This window comes from Zalophus californianus, chromosome 4 (genome assembly GCF_009762305.2).
Source record: "Zalophus californianus isolate mZalCal1 chromosome 4, mZalCal1.pri.v2, whole genome shotgun sequence".
In the NCBI taxonomy this organism is placed as follows: Eukaryota; Metazoa; Chordata; class Mammalia; order Carnivora; family Otariidae; genus Zalophus; species Zalophus californianus.
This window is the reverse complement of record NC_045598.1, coordinates 71,552,900-71,572,998: the sequence shown is the minus strand read 5'-3', so window position 1 is coordinate 71,572,998 and position 20,099 is coordinate 71,552,900. Positions and strand designations below refer to the sequence as shown.

General features: G+C 43.3%; 1 long non-coding RNA gene across 2 annotated transcripts; it reads right to left on the bottom strand.

Moving 5' to 3' along the window:
- Positions 1–10,668: 10,668 nt before the first annotated feature.
- Positions 10,669–19,829, bottom strand: LOC113937962. 2 transcript variants are annotated; one of them, XR_003524772.1, is made up of 4 exons: positions 19,278–19,829; positions 17,780–17,976; positions 12,340–12,437; positions 10,669–11,159 (listed from the first exon to the last, which is right to left on the bottom strand). It is a non-coding gene; the product is annotated as an uncharacterized LOC113937962 (long non-coding RNA). The 2 variants fall into 2 exon arrangements; XR_003524771.1 differs by having other exon boundaries at positions 17,784–17,976.
- Between the last annotated feature and the right edge of the window lie 270 nt (positions 19,830–20,099).

Here is a 20,099-nt window from a genome sequence, read left to right as displayed (position 1 = left end):
AGTGTGGATTATATTAAAAGGTATAGTAAAAATCTGTTGTTTGCTCCCTGACAGGCATCCCCCTTCTTTCTGGTAACCATGCCTTGAGTTCCTCTGGGAAACTACCAGCTCCTCTTTGTTCTCAGCCATCTGGTTTGGATGGGATTAAGCCCAACCCTAGCTCCTGGGTGGGTTTTCATCAGCCTAAACAGATCAGAGTATCCCACTCCTCTGACCACATGTTTGGTTCCAACTGTGCAGGTGGCCTAAGCTGGTGCATTCTGAGGGAACTACAAAACAGGCAGGGCATGGACTCTCCCCTGCTGTAAAAATGTAAGGCTGAAAGTGGGTTAGCCTATTTTGCTACTGTAAGGAGAGCCAGCCTGAAGCCAAGCCATATATCCCCATGGAGTGTTCAGTTGCACTGGCCAATACATTCCTTTCTTTTTCCTTATTCAAGTATTTGTAGGTTGGATTTTCTGTCAACTATATCAGAATTTGAAACCAGGAAATGAAGTGTGGCAAGTTATAGGCCCTTGATTATGGAATTGGCTGAATCAAGATCGTGAGGAGAGCCTCTGTCCTAGACTAGAGTGTCTAGTTGGTAGGGACAACATTTGTCCATAAAGGAAAAATAATCTTAACTTTCCCTTTAAGGACATTTTATGGCAGTTGCACACAGCACTTCTGTGACATCCCATGTATAGAACTTGGCCTTGTGGCCACACCTGCTTACAAGGAAACCAAAGAAAGTTTTGACACTGGGTGGCAATGTGATTGACTAAAAGTTGTGGACCTCCTCTGAGGAGGAGAATTAAATGGGTGTTGGAGGAAAAGTACTATAGTTGACCATTAGCAATTCTTGCTTTGTGGTACTGGAATAGTTGGTTTTTCCATTGTCTAATGTATATTGGGACCTTCAGTTCATATGTCTCCCTGGGGTGCCAAATTAAGAGACTTGGACAAAAGTTCAGGCTGTAGGATGGATTGATTATAAGGTGAAGCCTTTGTAAATCTTATAAGAGAGATTTACCTTGAAACTAATGCCTCTAAAAAACAAGAAAGCATAAAATAGAGCCTTGCTATAAGAAATGCTTTCTGCTTGTGATGGGTAGTCCCAAGTAGAGGCAGTAGTTTGGGATCTTCGACTGAATGGAAAAGCCAGATTCCTTCCTACGGTTGTTAGTTTGAGCAAAATAAGGGAGAAGGGAAAGATTAGGACCTGGAATAAGTGGGATCTCCCAAGCCTCTTCTAGAATCCTCTTGTTATACCCTTCCAACCTGTCCAAAGGGACATCCATGCCTTTTGAAAAGATGCAGCTGGTGTGCAGCCCTCTGGGAAAGGGGCTCTTCCTCCCCTCTCTAGGTCATTGCTTTGTATTGCCCCCAGACGGAGGCCAATATGGAAGCAGAAGCCCTTAATTATAACCATCCCAAACCCGTACTCTAAATGAAAAGCTATTATAATCAACTAGATCTCTACTTTTATTACTAACCCACGGAATTGACCAGTGTATTAATCAGGGTTCTCTAACCAGAACCAAAAGGGTTTATATATAGAAAGAGAAATTTAATATTTTTTTCTTGTCTTTTTAAAAATTCTTTCATTTTTATTTAAATTCAGTTAGCCAACTTATGGTACATCATTAATTTCAGGTGTAGTGTTCAGTAATTTATCAGTTGTATATAGCACCCATTGGTCATCACATCACGTGCTCTCCTTCATGCCCATCACCCAATTATCCCATCATCCCATCCACTTCCCCTCGAGCAATCCTCAGTTTGTTTCCATAGTTAAGAGTCTCTCATGGGTTTTCTCCCTCTCTGATGACTTCCCATTCTGTTTTCCCTCCCTTCCCTACAGTCCTCTGCCCTGTTTCTTATGTTCCACAAATGAGGGAAACCATATGATAATTGTCTTTCTCTGATTGACTTATTTCACTCAGCATAATACCCTCCAGTTCGAAATAGATTTATTATATGGAATTGGCTCATGTGATTTTAGAGTCTGACAATTCTAGATCTGCAAGGTGAGACAGCAAGCTAGGAACCCAGGAGAGCTAATGTTTCAGTTCAAGTCTGAAGGAATGTCCTAATTCAAAGGTGGTCAGGAAGAGGAATTCTTACTCTGGGAAGGGTCAGCCTTTTTGTTCTTTTCAGGCCTTCATTTGATTGGCTGCGACCCACCTACATTTGGGAGAGCAATCTACTTTCCTCAGTCTTCTAATTTAAATGTTAATCTCATCCAAAATATCATCACAGAAACATCTAGAATAATGTTTGCCCAAATATCTGGGCACTACCTGGCCCAGTCAAGTTGACACATAAACATCACAACCAAAAACACACAGATGGGAGCCAACTAAAGTCATGAGGGGGTTGCCTGGGTGGCTCAGTCAGTTAAGCGTCTGCCTTCGGCTCGGGTCACGATCCCAGGGGCCTGGGATCCAGTCCCACATCCGGCTCCCTGCTCTGCAGGGAGTCGGCTGCTCCCTCTGCTCCTCCCCCACTCGTTCTCTCTCTCTCTCTCTCTCTCTCTCTCTCTCTCTCTCGCTCACTCTCAAATAAATAAAATCCTTAAAAAAAAAAGTCATGAGGGATTTATATCACAGAGAAATCCCCAATGACCAAAATGATTGCCCAACCCCTAAATCAGTCCTCAGAGCCCCATCCCCCACCACTCATACACTCTAGTGTTAAACCAACCAGCAGTGGCTGCTAAAGCTGTATGGTCCTCTAAAGAGGTTGGACAAGGGAGATCCTCTTGGAGAGTGAACTTGAGGCAACCCCAGACCTTCACTTCACTGCAAGATAGGGAGTCTTTGCCATCTCTGCCCAAAAAGATTGTAATATGTGTGAGGACTGATGGCCACCGGATGTTTCACATTCTCCCCTCTGCTATTTGAAATTTTTATTGCAGTTCTGTTTTCTCTTTCCTATTATATATAGGGTGTGGTTAAACTTACTATTTACCCACAGATCACTGAACCATGAAGAGTTACTTGACATGATTTGCACATTGACTTAAATATTGGACTTGGATCTAGCTTTAGTAACTGGATGAGCTTTTATATTATCTCCTTTTGGGAAGGGAATGTGGCCTGTATGTTTGGAAGCTGTGGGATGATGTTAGGTGGCCAGAGCTTGGACTATCCAACATTGCTTAGTCCTATCTAATACTCCATATTTCCTTTGAGAGCTACTTCTCCTCATTCTCAGCTGTATGGTTTGGCTGAGATTGATACCCCTCTCCCCATTCCACCCTCTCAGCCGAAGTAATTTGGTTCAGGAATGGGCATGTCAATCCATACCAGAGTGAGCCTCTGGATTTTCACTAAGAATGCTAGAACTCCATCTCTCTTCCTCATTGGGCTAACTTACATGGGGATGCGTACCCATATATGGTGACATAGGGGAAGCGAGCCTGAGAATCAAACTAGAAGTGGAGTTGAGAGGTGATCCTAGTAACATTTTCCTGTCATTCTGCAGTCCTTCTGGCATGCTTCCTTTACTCTCGTTCGCAACTGCAGCAGTAACAATTTCCCAAGTGATGATAGAGAGAATGTGAGGAAGTTTAAATGAGCACCTCCTGTTAGTGGTCTTGTCATCTTTTCCAAACAGCTCTCCTCTCTGATCACCTCCAACATGTCAAGTCTGCAGAACCATAGAATCTTGGCATCTGACACCCAAAAGGATCATAGAGATCAGCTAGTCCAGGGCCTTCCAAGGTGCCTCAGGAGGTAAGCAAGGTGATTTTTAGGTGATTCATGAATATTTTTTATTTTCATAAATATAATTATTGTGATGAATCCTAGTAAAATATAACTAGCACTTTCACATCAAACTTGTGATTTCACAGGTTTTATGTAATGCTTTTACTAAAGGGGAAATTGAAGCTTTGAGAGATTAATAGCTTTTTTAGGGATTGCCCAGATGGTGAGAGATACTAAGTGTGGCATCTGATAACTGGGAGGGATCCTGAAGATCATGGAGTCACTTCCGCACCCTCACCCACCTCCAATGTCAGAATTCCCTCAACAGCATCTCTCACAAATGGTCATTCAGCCTCAATTTGAATACCCCCACAGATGGGAAGCTTATCACCATTTGAGGTGGCACATTCTATTTTAGCAGTTCTGAGAGTTAGAAAATTCTCCCTTACACTGCACCAAAATCAGCCCTTTGCAATTTCTTTCCATTTGGTTCCAGTTCTTCCCTCTGAATCCACTCCCCACCTTCAAATGTTCATGTCAGTTACTCTGCCCCCCTCCACTTCTTCCTCAACACGACCAATACACGTACATACACTCACACTCATGGAATGTGGTTTTGAATCACTCTCATTTTCTCATCATTCTTGTTTAACACTCAAATGTCTTTGTTGTTATTAAACCTGTGTCTAGAACATGACTTACTATACATGCAGTGAAGACTAAACCAGAGTAATCCTACCCTTTGTCCTGGACCTCATGTTTCTCTTCAGGCAGCCTGAGATTACCACATCCTGTGGCTGACCACTGAGTGACAATGTCCATCTTCTTTTTTAACCATCATTCCGTAGTCAACAGGCTGACTGATGGAACCACAGTTCATGATTTATAATTTTTTCTTACTCCTTTTCATTCCAGTCTTTTGAGATTTTTTTTTTTTATCTTGATTCTATCAGCAATTTTATTAAATCTGGGAATACTAGGGCGCCTGGGTGGCTCAGTCCATTGAGCATCTGCCTTCGGCTCAGGTCATGATCCCAGGGTCCTAGGACTGAGCCCCATGTTAGGCTCCCTGCTCAGTGGGGAGTCTGCTTCTTCCTCTCCCTCTGCCCCTCACCCTTGCTTGTGCGCTCTCACTCTCACTACCTCTCTCTCTTGCTCGCTCACTCTCAAATAAATAAAATATTTTAAATAAATCTGGGAATACTAGAGCATGAGGGCTTCCCTTGAAACTTAACAAAAGTAGTTTCAGGAGACAAAAATATAGTGAATGAATAAAATGATAAAGTTATAGAACTTAGTATCCAAGAGATTTATGTAGACTGAAAACATTAATGGATTTAACATAGATTAATGAGCAATAAAAAGGTATTTAGATTATTCGACTTGTTTAATACAGTATCCTAGCCTTGCCTACCCAATGTCCTTGCTGTTCAATATCAGAGGCAGAACATTGAGTTAGTTATACTAGTCAAAGGTCTCACCATGGAATTTCTTACTGGTTTCTCCCTGCTACAGAAATAAAACTATCTTTGCCCCTGGAGCCAGTCTAGTATACTGATTAAAGGAACTGGTTGGGGTATTAAATAGAACTGAGTTCAAACTATGACTCTATGATTTACTAGTTGTATAACCTCTCACAAGCTATATAGCCTCTTTGAGCCTCAGTTAACCAAGGAAACAATATGGTACCCATTTCAGGCTTATAAGAATTATACAAGATATATATGTAGCATCTGGCACATGGTAAACATTCAGTATACCCTGGCTATAATTGTTTCTAAATCTATTGATACACAAAATAATAAGAAAAATTGAAAATAAAAATTAGCCCATGAAGAATGGAGCTATCCATCATGACCTTGTATACTTTGCTTTGGTTAGTTTCTGTCCTAAAGTACATCAATCAGGATACTCTGTTAATTTGGTGAAGACAATTCCTAACCCTCTTAGGGCTTCCATGTTGGAAGGAGTGGAGCTTTGAGAGGTTCAAGGAGCCGCTTTGATGAAGGAGCCAGCAGAAACCACCTAGAGTTGTTTCCTTCACCAGTGGGCTAAACACAGTGCAATCTGGAAGGCCCAGGGGTATCTCCTGCATGAGGAGGCCACTCACCCTGAGTGTCACCTCTAGAGGCATCAAAGTCCTTCTAGACTTGCCATCCTAAGTGACTTTGAGGGACTAAAGGACTTAGGAGTGCAGAGACAGAGAAGAAGCGATAGATGGGTTGTTTCTCTCCCAATTTTTTTTTTTTTTTCAACCTGGGATTTGCCATTCTACCTGAACGCAGTTTTGAATCTAAGAAGTTACTGGATGCATGTGTCTGGGCAGGCACAGGCTTCTAAGGATTGTGCTTTCAAACACTGGCAGGGCTTACCAGAGTTGGGCGAGGGTAGCTTCATCTGATCTGAGGATTATTGTCAGGCAGGAGGGTTTTAAAAATTTAAATCCTGGTTTTTTAACACGCAGGAAAACACCTGGCTTCCTACCTTGTGAAATAGATGGCTTCAGTTGGCTTCCTTGGTTTTTTGGGGTTTTTTTAAGAGTTTTTAGATGTAGTGGTTTTTTTTTTTTTTCTTCAACAAAAGAGCAGTCAGTGCCTAGCTTATCCATCTACTAGCCCCACTTTTAAGACTTGCAAAGGTTCCCAGATTTATACCTTCTGGTGACCCCATGATTTACACCAACTCCCCCACTCGCTGCCATTCCTTTAGCATTCAGTGCTGCCTTCTTGAGACAGGATTACTGACAGACTCTTGGAGTCTTACAGCATTTAGTCATTTATCTCTAGATATTCAAAGCTGGAGGTGTGTGTGTGTGTGCGCGTGCGTGCATGGGCACGCATGGGCACATTTTGCCCTTTGCCACATTGGTTGTTGTGTTTCTTTTCCATTTGCACAAAGTCACATTCAGAGTTCTTCCTCCCTGAGGGTAAGTTGCACATTTGTCACTTAATCTTCCTCTCATTTCCTTCTCTTAGGATCACATAGCCCTTCCTGAGGTATTACCGTTTTTCCATTTCTTCTTTGCTCCCTCCTTTCTTTTAATAACTCTAGGAGACAGGGAGGCACCTTGTAAAGTTAATTTCCTCTGAAGCGTTCAAAGAGAAGGCATCTCTCAGCCCAGACACCACCACCCCTCTCCACCCCTCAGCTGCGACACACTCCCCTCCTCAAAGCCTTAGTCACCCTGGGCTGTGCCCGCCGCCCAGGACTCTCGATGCCCAGGCTTGGTCTCAGGGGCACAGTGAATTCCTCTGTCTAGTGACTCTTTGGTCTGGGTGTGGGGACCCTAGTCGGGAAGAGTCTCCCCATTTATTTGCTCTGTTCCCTCCTCCCCTTGTTCACTTCCTCACTGCTCTCCCCCTTCTCCTTCACTGCTTTCTGCTCCTCTCTGGTACTTTGAGGACTCAGGGGCTGGCTGCCTGCCTGTCCCGGGGATGGCATTTCCTCTTCAAAGGTCTGTGGCCTCCGCCACCCAGCTCTACCAGGCACACAAGCCTTTGGGATCGCTGTGGCTTTGCTGCCGGCTTGCCTACTTGGAAGGCAAGGGCAGTTTTTTAAATGCCCCTTTGGTTTCTTGGGGTGCAGCTTTCCTCAATCCTGTTTTATTTATATGAACATGAGCTGTGGCTTTTGAATGTTTGCTTTTGAATGTTTGTGTTAATGGACTAAACTGAAAGCGTTTCCTCTTACCGGAGAGAGGGCCGGCACACAGCTGGGGGCCAGGCCGTTCAACTCAGGCAAAACTGTCCCAAGAGGAACAAGTTACCAGCCAAGGAAGTCTGGAGGCTCCAAGAGGAATTCACTGAGGCCTTCATGGGCAGCCTCAGTCAGAGCCAGGATCATGGACTAGGCCACGAGGCTCAAGCAATTCCTTGGATTAGCAGGGAGGGCTAAACTGGAGACACCTATATTTTTGCAAAAAAAAAAATTTGTTTTAAAGATTTATTTATTTGACAGAGAGAGACACAGTGAGAGAGGGAACACAAGCAGGGGAGGCGGGAGAGGAGGAAGCAGGCTTCCTGCTGAGCAGGGAGCCTGATGCAGGGCTCGATCCCAGGACCCCGGGATCATGACCCAAGCCGAAGGCAGACGCCCAACGACTGAGCCACCCAGGCGCCCCGCAAAAAAGTTTTTTAAATTGTGCATATATTTACCAAAACTCTGTGTGGTTTTCAACAACTTAGGTGTCTGATCTTTCGCCCTATTCCCAGCCTTCTGGGTCTCTCCTGGCAATATTAAGAACTCCAGCTTGATCCCTGAATCATCTGTTTGTAGGGAAGCTGTCATCTGAAAGTGTAGCACAGTCCTAGCTCAGCCTACTAATGTGCTTCCTGTGTATTTCTTTTCTCTTCATCTCTCTTTTTGGGACCTCAGACAGAAACAGAAACAAAGACCCAAAGGATCCAGCAAATGCACAGTTTTTCCATATCCAGTGACTGGCTAACCTAGCACTGAAGTGAGGGAGAGAGGCAACTGGGACCACACTGTGTGGAGGAAATGCCATCCTCAAATCTGCCATGAGGACAAAAGAACAGAGTAGAAGGCAGGGCCTCAGTCAGGGCTGGGCTCACCTCACCACTAATCCATAGCCTGTATAGCCCGGGGTCCAATGGCTTGAACCAAAGGTGGGGGACCTACCTGGACAATTCGTGTGAGAATATGGGCATGATGAGGAACACCTCTTTCTGCAAACAAGATGGAACAGAACAGAATTAGTTGGGAATCTTTCTCCAAGCTGAAGCAAATGGCGGATCCACCAGGACTGTTGCCTAAGTCATTAATCTGAGATGAAGGAGCTGGCTGTTGTTACAGTCTATAGAATAAACTGCGATGGAGAAGACTTGATGTGGACTTCCACAGGATACAGAAGTTATAATTCTTGAGGCAGAATACTCTAGGGTTTCTTCTTTAAACTATGAGTCCAATGTTGGTGACCCTCTGTGTTCAATTTACACCTTCTCCTTGGGCAGAGTCTTCCAACTCCTTGGCTTCATGTCCCTTGATAACTCCATATTCTGAATATCTCTACTGAACTTAGACCAGACACCTAACTTGAAATGCGAATCACATGTACTCAGTGTGACCCACAGCTAATTTATCCTTTTCTCCACCTGCCTCTAACCAGCTCCTCCTGGGCTACCCATTGCCATCACCAGTCATCCAGTTGCTCATACCAGAAATACCAGTTATATTTGTCTCTTTCCTATAACATTTTAATCATCTAATCCTGTTCATTCTACCTCCTAAATATCTCTTCATTCTGTGCATATCTCTGTATTCTTTGGCCACCAAACTAGTCCAGGCTACCATCTTTTCTAGCTACCTCATTGATCCTCTGTCTGGTCTCTTGGCTTCTGTTCTTGACCCTTGGAGTCCACTCTGTCTGTCTGTCCGTTTAGAATGGTGTTATCTAAAGTATAATCTGATCATGTTTCTTGCCTGCCCAAAACCTTTGAGTAACTTTCTGTTGCTTTTCAGATAAAATCCAAAGTCCAAATTCCAACCTTGCTTACTCTTTCCAGCCTTATCTATTACCAAGACAGAGACCATGTCTTTCTATTTCATTGCTGTTCCCTCAGAACCTACAACAATGTCTAGCAGAAGGTTGCTCTCTATAAATAGTGGTTGCATGGATGAATAAATGAATAAACAATTTCTGTGCATTTAAGGATAACCAAGGAGAAGGGAGAATGAGTGAAGACCAATATTAAAACCTCTCAGGGGAGGCCTGGGTGGCTTGGTTAAGCATCTGCCTTCAGCTCAGGTCATGATCCCAGGGTCCTGGGATCCAGCCCTGCATCGAGTTCCCTGCAGGGAGCCTGCTTCTTCCTCTGCCTGCCACTACCCCTGCTTGTGCTCTTTCTCTCTTTCTCTGACAAATAAATAAATAAAATCAAAAAAAAAAAAAAAAAAAAAACCTCAGGATTATTGTTCTTATTCTAAGACTTAAATATTTTAATCCCAGGGCTGGAAAAGTGGAAGGTTCTTGAACAAGCATTGCACAAAATGTAACGAATAGGATGGTCTCCATTTTTCTGCCGCATAAGCTCCCCTTTTGGATGTGAGGAGCATGCTGTCTGTCAGATTATCTGTATGACTGTGGGGACTGGGCAGGTTTATGAGGGGAAGAGAAGAAGTGGCGATTATAAAGTTGAGTGTAGGGGATAGTTTTGTTTGTTTTTTAGCTAAGGAGCATCCATTTCACTTCCTAAGGGTACTTCATTTCCTTTTGAAGAAGGATCTCTTTCCTGTTGGATTCAGTCTGTCATCCATGGGGACTGTAATTAAGAGTCTGCCCTCCCTTGAGGCCCAAGTTAAACCAATAAAATGTTTTCTTCCTAGAATTAGACTCTTGGGGGAGGGTGCCTGGGTGGCTCAGTCAGTTAAGCATCTGACTCTTGATTTTGGCTCAGATTATGATCTTGGGGTCATAAGATCGAGCCCCACATCAGGCTCCGTGCTGAGCATAGAGCCCTGCTTGAGATTCTCTCTCTCCCTCTGCCCCTTCCCCTGCTCACACGCTCTCTCGAAAGGGAAGGAAGGAAGGCAGGAAGGGAGGAAGGGAGGGAAAGAAAGAAAAAAAACAAAAGAAAAGAAAAAGATGAAAGAAAAAGAAAGAAAGAGAGAGAGAGAAAGAAAGAAAAAAGAAAGAAAGAAAGAAAAGAAAGAGAAAGAAGGAAAGAAAGAGAAAGAAAAAGAAAAGGAAAGGAAAGGAGAAAGAAAAAAGAGAATTAGGCTTGAGCACAGAGATCTAGAAACTTAAAACATTTGCTGTTTGGAGGTGACCTTCTAGCCATACCATGCCTGCTCTGAGATCACCATGGTGTTCCTGGGACCCAGTCATCCATTAATTAACTCAATAGTGGGATCCCAATAGTTGTCTAATATGTTTCTTTTTCCATAATTTGATCAGAGTTGTTTCTGTTACATATAACTGTTAGTGTGATAATGGTGGTACAAGAGAACATTATCAGAATACAGTTCTGACATCTTTTAATACTTTGGACCAAAGCCATTAAATGAATCCAAGAATAAACACCAGTTACAATTTGACCTTAGGAGTTCAATTACGATTGACTTTCCTGACATGGAAATGTGTAACATTCACATGTGGATCTTCGTAGGGATCAATAGTTCAAAATATCACTGTTTTGATGGTCATCTGTATCAAAAAGAAACCAAAACCACACCTTCAACTTTGTCTTTCATTGTAGCCATAGTAAAAAGGACTAAAAATGATGATCAGCCTTACTACTGGCAAAAGACAAATTAAAATAAGTACTGTGTTCTTGTCAATCAGTTCTGCCAAAATTTTAAAAACTGGCACTCTCCATTGTTGATGAGAATGTGAACAAAGGGTACTCTTTCATAGTTGGTAGAAGTGCAAATTGGTCAATCTTCCTGGAAGGCAATTTGGCAGTGTCTATCAAAATTTAACACATGCATACCCTTGATCCAGCAGTTCTCCTTAGAAAGAAAACAGCAAAAAGATACAAGTATAAGAATGTTCATTGTGACATTAACTTGTACTATCAAAATATTAGAAACAATGTAAATGTTCCTTAATAGACTGAATATAGTATGGTATAGTTTTCCTGATTCATGATTCATTCAGGAACCATTATAAAAAATGTGGTTGATATGTATGTAATAGAAGTAGAATCCACAATATTTTAATGAGTGCAAAAAACAAATGACAGAATAATGTGAATAAAAAATTCTTTAAAAAAACACAAAACTATACATAAACTTTATGAGTATATGTATACATATGTAAATATGTCTGAATGTGCATAGACAAGATCCAGAAGTATCCATACTGAACAGATATTGCTGGTTACTCTTGATGAATGGGGAGAAGCAATGGAATGGGAGGTAAAGAAGGGGAAGTTTGATTTTTTATTTTCCTTTTTTGATATTACTTGAATTTTTATTACCTTTGTGTTACCTTTATAATTTAAAAAAGTTGAATAACTTTGGTAATTTAAAAAAGAACAAAAAATGAATAAAAACTATTAAAATGTAAAGAAATAATCAGAAACCAGGCCAAGTAAACTTTCCAGAGGTTTTGACCCACTTGTCTAGACAAAAGCGTGGTCAATCCTAGTAGTTGAAAGCTGAGGGACCAGCTATACCCAGGACACAGCCAAGTTTCTGTAAGAGAACCACCCAGGCAGGCCAGAGGAGCTCCTCCTGGAAGCTTTACCCTGGGCTGGGTGGAAATCACCCCCTACAGGAATTAGAATTGCGTATTTGATTGTTTTTATTGGCTCTGCCCTTCTTACTTTGAATACCTCCTTCTTTTGTTCATGAATGTTTAATTTGTCATCTTGTTTATGGCTGAAGCAAGATTCCTGTCTATCTAATGAACTTAATGATTCTGACGTGAGTGTCTAACAGACAGTAATTAGAACCTCTTTGGCTCACTGGGATGGCATACTACCACCAGGTGCCTGCTTTTCATGCTGCCTTGTTTGGACAGAAATTTTATTTATTTGTATTCTACTTTATTCCAAAACACATTGTAGGTCAAATACGCTGTTTTTGTTTTTGTTTTTAAATCAGAAAATGGTGAATGAGAGAAAAATAAGAATATAAAAACAAGATTAAGGCAACAATGAAGTTGCCACACAGGCTACATGCTTACCTAAAGTTTTATGTACTTCATTTGGTTCTGAGTTTCCTAGTGGCCGAGGTAAAGTGGACATGATCAGGTACAGAATTAAAGTGATAGTCTTGGTTTTCCTGAGCAATAAAAAAAGACAAATTTCTAAGTAAGAATGGATATACACATATACATATGTGGGGGGGCAGTGCTGAGAAGGAAAGCATTCTACTATAGTCTCATGGACTTGAGAGTGAATCCTGACTAGTGTCAGTCAACTGATGGGCCTTTTCCAAGGCTGCAGTAGTTTCCTTCTTTCAAATGAACCCTGAGTCACTTTGACCCCTTGAATTTCTGCCCCTCCTCTCCAGAGGAATGCTCATCCCTTCTCTCAAAACCATAAGCCTGGGGAAGAATGCTACTTTGTTCAAGTTATTCTTGATTATTTTGGAACTTCCTAAACCTCCTGTCATGTGGTTCCAAGTTTAACCATAGCCACTTTGGACATGGTTTTGTTTCCACAGTGATGTGTGTCAGCAACCACAGAGTGAGCTTCTTGTATTTTTATATCAATATGATACCCTTTGTTTATTTGTTCCTCAGAGGTTTCACTTTCGCTTGTGTAATGGGCTATGGCACTTTACAGTCATTACCTCATGCTGGGATCTCCTTTTTCTTTGTACCTCCTGATGCGTCATATTCTTGACTCTACTCCCTTGGATCTCTTAGATACAATGCTCTGAGCTGGTGGGTGGGAGTGGGTGGGAGCCAGATTATCTGATGACTTCTCCACCCTTGCTCACACCAGAGCCGCTTAGGATTGTCACCACACCGTTTCTGTACTCAGTCTTTTGGCATCTTTCAGACTGCACACTGGCTTAAAACTACAGCCACTACCAAAAGCAATGAGTTTAGATGGGGCTGGAAGACTCCAGGCTCCCCTCTGGGTTGGACACTGGGCAGGCAGAGTCTTCTGAACTCTGGAGCTACATTGACTATTCCCACAGGGTCTGCAGCTGGAAGTGGTCAGTCTCCTATGTGTACCCCTGTCCAAGCCTACACTATTAAGAAGATCTTGAAGGAAACCTACATCTTAATATATGACCGTTCCTTCACTTGGGGCTCATTTTCCTGAGCTCCTCCATATTCTTATATACAGCTGTTTACTTAGATGTCTGATAAGCTTCTCAAGCTTAACATGCCCAAAACAGAACTCCTGCTTCATGTTCCCACCTCACCCCCACCCAAGTGTTAGAGAAGAGTAGAACTCTTCTCCATCTTGGAAAATGGCACTACCCTTCACCTAAATGCTCAATCAAAAAATAGGAATTATGCATGATTCCTCCTTTTCTTTCCTTCACCTTTTACATCAAAAAATAGCTAAATCCAAACAATTTTCTCCATATGCACAGCAATCATCCTGGTCTGAGTTTCTGTCATCTCATGCCTGGACAACTGAAATCACCAATGAGGCTCCTTGCTTCCATTCTTTTCCCACTACAGTCCATTCCCACACCACACAGTGGCCAAGGTAACAGAGCACACTGCTTCCTACACTTAAAATCTTCCAATGACTTCCTACTGCTCTCAGGAAAAAAAAAAAAAAAATCCCATTTCTCCTGCCCACCTCTCAGATCACATCTCATATCACTCTCCATGTCACTCATGGAACTCCAGACACACTGGCTTCTTTCTCTTCCTTGAAAATGCCACATTATTTCTCATTCAGTGCCCTTGTACTTGCTATATTCTTTGCTTAGGATGTGTTCTTTCACTTGACTTTTTATCATTGAGGTCTCACTTCTTCAATGAAATCCTCGTCCAGATATATCTACTGAATAACCCTTTTACTTCTTCATATCACTTCTTATAATCAAAAAGGATCTTGAGTATTAGTTTGTTCACTTGTTTATTTGCCTTCTTCATCCAGAACACAAGGTCAATAAAGACAAGGATTTTGTCTATTTCATTCACAACTGTATCTCTGGTGAATTTTTTAAATAAATAGGTGTATGAAGTAATGGACAAGCAAATGCTATAGCACATGTGTCAGTTCAACTTAACAAACATTTATTGGGCATCAACTATGTACCAGGCACTTTGCCAGATGCTTTAGATTCAAAGATGCCTTCGGCTCAGGTCATGATCCTGGAGTCCTGGGATCGAGTCCCACATTGGGCTCCCTGCTCGGCGAGGGGCCTGCTTCTCCCTCTAACCCTCCCCACTCTCATGTGCTCTCTCTCTCTCTCTCTCATTCTCACTCTCTCAAATAAATAAATAAATCTTTAAAAAAAATAGATTCAAAGATTAAACAAGCCTACTTCTTTCCCTTAATTCTGGAAATATTTTAGCCCCTTTTCTCTAAATACTGCCTTTCTCACGTTTCTATTTTTTTTCTTCCTGACCTCTTTAATATCTTGTTTCCCATTTCTTTGCCTTCCCCTTTTTTGCTTCAGTAATGGCTTCAGATTTATCTTCCAGTTCTCTAATTCTCTCTTTATCTGTATCTATTGTACTTGCTTCCTGTTTCTAATTTTAATAATTATCCTAACTATTTTCAGAAGTAGTATTTGGCTTTTTTCTTAATTCTGCCTGGTCTTTTTAGATTCTGTTTATTCTTTTTTCATGTTTTTGTTTCCCCTTTCTTTTGCTTTAAACATTTTAAACAATTGATATTTGGTATACAAGAACTGTTATATAATGTCTAATTCTGTTCATTGTGGTTTCTACTGGTTTTCACTCAGGGTAGCTTGTGTGTTTCCTAGCGTGGTTATCATTTTAATTGTGATCTTATGTTCACTGGGACTTTATCTGTTAGACTCCTATGAAGCTTGTGGAATGTCCTTCCACAAAGGAGCTGCTTCTTCCAGGTGCCCTGGTATGCTACCAACCTAGGGCCAATTTAAACTAATTTACAGCTGAAGTTTCCCAGACAATGTAGATAGTATAAATTTCAAATCCTACACTTGTGTGAGGGAAAGATTGTGTTTTAACATCTTATGAGTCCAGGCTGAGACAGACAAAGTTTCTCATTTCTCTTCATTGCAGATAGGTAGGCTTTTTTTCTAGTCTATTCTTTCATTTAGTATGTATCCTTTTGTGAGTCTCACTTTTATGCAGAATTCTCTGTTCCAACTCTCCATCTTTTGAGGGCACTAAGCCTGGTCTCGTGTCTCCCATAATGCCCCTAAAACCAAGCCTCAAAGTCACTGGGATAGACAGGCTTCCCAAAGCAGCAGAGCTCAGTGGCAATTTACCATTTTGAATCCCAGTCCATGTGCATACACACGTGTGTGATGAGGATTTCCCTAATTTGCATGAGAGTTTGACTATGCATTTAAAAGTATATTTGTTATATTTTATCTAGGATATCCAGATGTTCTGTCTTAGAGCTAGAAACACAATACTCTGCCTTCTATGAACATGTGATATAGTTTTGGAAGACAGAAACATCCATTTATCCAACCATCAACATTTTTATTGGTTTTTCTGTATTAGACACTAATAACCAGGTACACTTAAAAATATGCTTAGAGACATGCCCACAGTGATGTTAGGATGTAAGGGTAAACAATTCTAATGGGGGATCTGGGAAGGTTTTGCAGATAAAAAGGTGTTGGAGCTGGATAATAATAATAATACCTACCTTTGGTCTCATGCTTACTCTGGACCAAGCACTGTGGCAAGTACTTAACATGTATGGTCACAATATCCTTACAAGAAAGCATAAGATAGGTACTATTCTTAGCATCTCAATTTTACAGCTGAAGCATAGAGAATTTGAGTAATGTTCCCCATCATATAGAAAGCAATTGGCAGTGCCTGGATATGAATTCAAGCAGTTTGAGTCCTGATCCAGGGCTTTTAGCTACTATGCTGTATTGTGCTTGAACAGACAGGGATTGGGGGAGGGCCTTCCATCCTGGAAGAAAATAATGCCTATATCCTAGACGACTGTGAGGATTATTTGAGATACTGTAAGGAAACCAACATGACAAGCACTCCATAAATGCCTACTTTGTTTTCTGTTTCCCTTTGTACCATCAGCTTGTCATAAATTCCTTTAGGGATGGAGCCATACTATATCCATGAAGACAGCTTCGACAGCTTCACTCCCACAGAGCCTGGTATTGACTAGTGGTTAATCCCTTGGCTGATTTGTCGATGAAACTAAATGTTACTTTGATAGTAGCTTTAGTACTTAGAATTGTATTGCAGTGCAGTTCTCAAAGCACTTTTACATCTATCAGCTCAGTTTATCAGCACATCAGTTCTCGGAGGTAGGGCACATATTTGGCTTTAGTGACAAATGAAAGTTTTACTGAGGTGGGAATAGCATAGTCTTGGGAGAAGGCTGTGTGAACTCTGTGTAACTGGATGAAAAAGACCAAAAAAGACTGACTATGGCACTCTAGATAGCCTTAGGAAGGAAGTGGTGGCAGGAGGCCAGGCTTCGATTCCTGAATGGTCTCTCTAGCTCCAATCTTGTCATCAGCCATCTGTGAGAACCATCTCTTTGAGTCTTAGCTGCCTCCTGATTCAGTCACTGCTAAATTCTTGAAGTGGGCTTCCCTTCACATGATGCCTATCACACTTTGTGGTCAGTGTTCCTCTTTAGACTGAGCTCTGTGAGAGCAGAGACTCCTTATTTACTGGTTGTAACTCCAGCATCTAGAACAGATGTGACATAGGTGATCAAATATCTAGTAAACAAATGATGAATGAATTATTTGGATAAAAAGGAAAGGAGAGAGGAGAAACAAGTTCAGCGTCATAGATTCAGATCTCAGGAATGGGGAGAGGAAGCAAGCAGGAACCATGAGAAGGTTGAGCCAGAAAGATGGTCCTGCCAGAATGCAGCACTCGATGAGCTAAGTGTGGTCATGTCTGATTACAAAGCACTTTTAAGAGTCAGGGGGCTTCCCCGGTGACTTTAATCACAGCCTGTCCTTTCCATTTGTTTGGCCCCACCTTATTTTAAAGGTAGCACACACATAAAAGGTAGCACTGGCTTTGCCCAAAGGGCCACAAATTCCAGAGAGGTGAGAAAGCTGGATTAGAGGCATGTGTATCAGTGAGATTTTACACCGGTGAGGGATTGCAGAGCACTTTGTGAACATGGCCCAAATCAGCTTTCATCTGCGAAATAAGCCTCCATTCCTCTGGGATCCCCTTTCTCTCCCTCTTCAAAGTCCTAGGTCAAAGTTCAACCTCTTGTACTGGCTTGAACATCTACGTGCATTTCTGGGTTCGCGTCTGGGGGCAGCTTGCCCTTCCTCTTCACCGTGGTACTTCCCTTTCCTTCTCCCTTGCTCAGGGTCTACTTTAGCAGACTTCCACCGACCTAAGAAGCCACAGGCCGCCAGGAAACAGCCCTTCCTTTTGTCTGGAGCATTACGATACAGGGTTAGATTTGGCCCAAGGAACAGCATAATTAGATCAGCAGATCAACCCGAAAGTTATAGAAACAAGATGTGCTTACCCACCATTACAAAGGGATGCTGTGGTTCTTTCCACTTGGTTGAATGACCTACATTAAAACTTTCAGATCTTGGGTGCAGGTAGAGTCTTTGGGATCAACAAGATGGGGATCTAAACGCACATCCCAGGAGAGAACCAGCTACCAGCTGTAGCTCATCTCACGTCTGAAGCGTCTCCTCACCCAACTAGGAAAATGACCTAATTGTGTACAGACAACAGCAATTGTACAGGGAAAATAATACAGTAATGCAAATATTCAAACCAAATTGGAAAAGCAAAGCAAGAAGGAGCCAGAAAACATTAGATCATTCAGATTGCAACCTGGCCAACTTCAGCATCTGGGCGTGCATCCTCTGTCCAGCTTTTGTTCACATACCATCCCTAATGCTTCTTTGCATTTATAGAATCATGGCTCGGTATTTGCACAAAACCCTTTGTGTGACTGCATTCTAAGGAACAAGGTTCTCACAGTGTCCCTTCAGAAGGGTCAGAGAATTCTCCAGTGGAATGCTTTAATAGGCCTCCGGTTCAGAAAGGGCCTTTCTCTCACTGGAGGGAGGGGTAGGGGAGTGATGTACCTTTGGCCAGCATATATGTTTTAATTATGTGACCAGGGCAGGCCTTGCTCATTTTCCTTCCTCACTGGGTCATTTCCACCTTAGTTCTGAAAACAAAAAACAATTGATTAAAAAAAGAGCCTTCCTGACTGAAACCCTGGATCTCCTCTTTGGATTTGGCCAAGAAGCAGGGATGTCTCCGTCTCCCCGCCCCCACCCCATATCTTAAAGCTGGTTCAAATTCGCCTGAGTCTGAGGAATAATGTGGTCTCCCTGTGCACTCTTATTTGTGTGTCTCCGATGAGCGGTCCCCATCCCCTTCTATGGGGAAGTCACAGGCTCTGGAATCTGCAGCCCTGGGCAGAACCCGGCTCTGCCATCGCAGGATCTTGGACAGGACAGATACCTCTGAAAGCTTTGGATCTCTCATGGGTTAAAGCAGAAGAATCATACTGCCTCCTGGGTTTGTGAGGATGAAATCTTCTGAAGAGCTTCTCAGAGCGCCTGGCACCTCCGAAGTATTCCAGAAGTGGCAGGCTTTCTTGTTATCACCACTTGGCTGTCCCTCAACCTCCTACCTGCCACCTCAGTAGATCATCGGGTACCTCAGCACAAGCCCAGTGAGGAAGCAGCCAAGGAACATCTTCTTCAGGTTTTAGCACCTGGTCATAAGAAGGTTCTCGGGTTCGCGAATGTGCAGCCCGGAGAATGGCATTTACCTGGTGAATTCCTTCCCCCTTCAGCTAGTGAGTGCTGGACCTTCCTATAGGAACAGGAGCCGGTCACCGCACAACCCCAACTGACTAGTTGCTTGAGATGTCTTCATCTCTGAGGCATCTGCATTTGTCAGGACAGAGGAAGCGCTTAAAAAGCCTGGGCTCCGGGGAGGAGAGAGAAGCAAAGGGGAAAGCAGGGACCGCAGACAGACAAACCCGCCTTTACCTGCATCACGGCAGCCGATGCCTCCAAACCCAGCCAGTCCCCTGGAGGCGCAACCGGGGAGTCACCGCACAGGTCGCACGGGGCTACAGATAGGTTCCCCCGCACCCTAGCCGCCAGGGGCCACGCGGAGTAGAGTAAAAGGAAAAAAAAAGTCCTGGATTCAAGTCCCTCCACTCTTCCTTTCCAGCCGTGTCACCTTGGGTCAGTGGCTGTCTTCCCGGAGGGTGGAGGCCTTCGTTGGTACAAAATGTGGGTAATCCCGCCGCGGGAGGCTGGTGCGGAGGATGAAACGGGCCGCGGCGGGCACTGCGCCTGGGCGTGCGGAGGGAGCGCGCGGGGATGGCAGGGACTGGCGGACCGCGCGGCAGCGGGCGGGCGGGGAGGGGCCAGCAGCACCCCCCCTTCCCCACAGCCACGCGCCGTCCTGCGGGGTGGGTCGCGCCCGGCCTCCCGCGGGAACCCGACCCGGCGTGGTGGCCAGCGCCGCTCTGGGTTCCACGAGGCCAGGCGCGCGGCCCCGGGGTCCCCGCGTGCCCCAGCGCCAGCGGCGGGAGCTCCTGGGCGGGGACTGGCGCTCGCGCGGAGGGCAGTAGCCGTTGTCCCGCAGGAGGCCCGCGCCGCCCCGATGGCTCATCGGTCAACCGGATGGGGGCCCTGCTTAGTCACAAGTGTTGCAACCCAGGTTCTGTTCTAAAACTATTAAAAAGGAAAGAGAAAACATTTAAAGAAAAGAACCAAGTGTATGTTTGTATTTGTTACCATGGGATTCGGTTCAACTGTATACAGATGTCGTTTTTGTTTTTTGGGGGTTTTTTGGTTTTT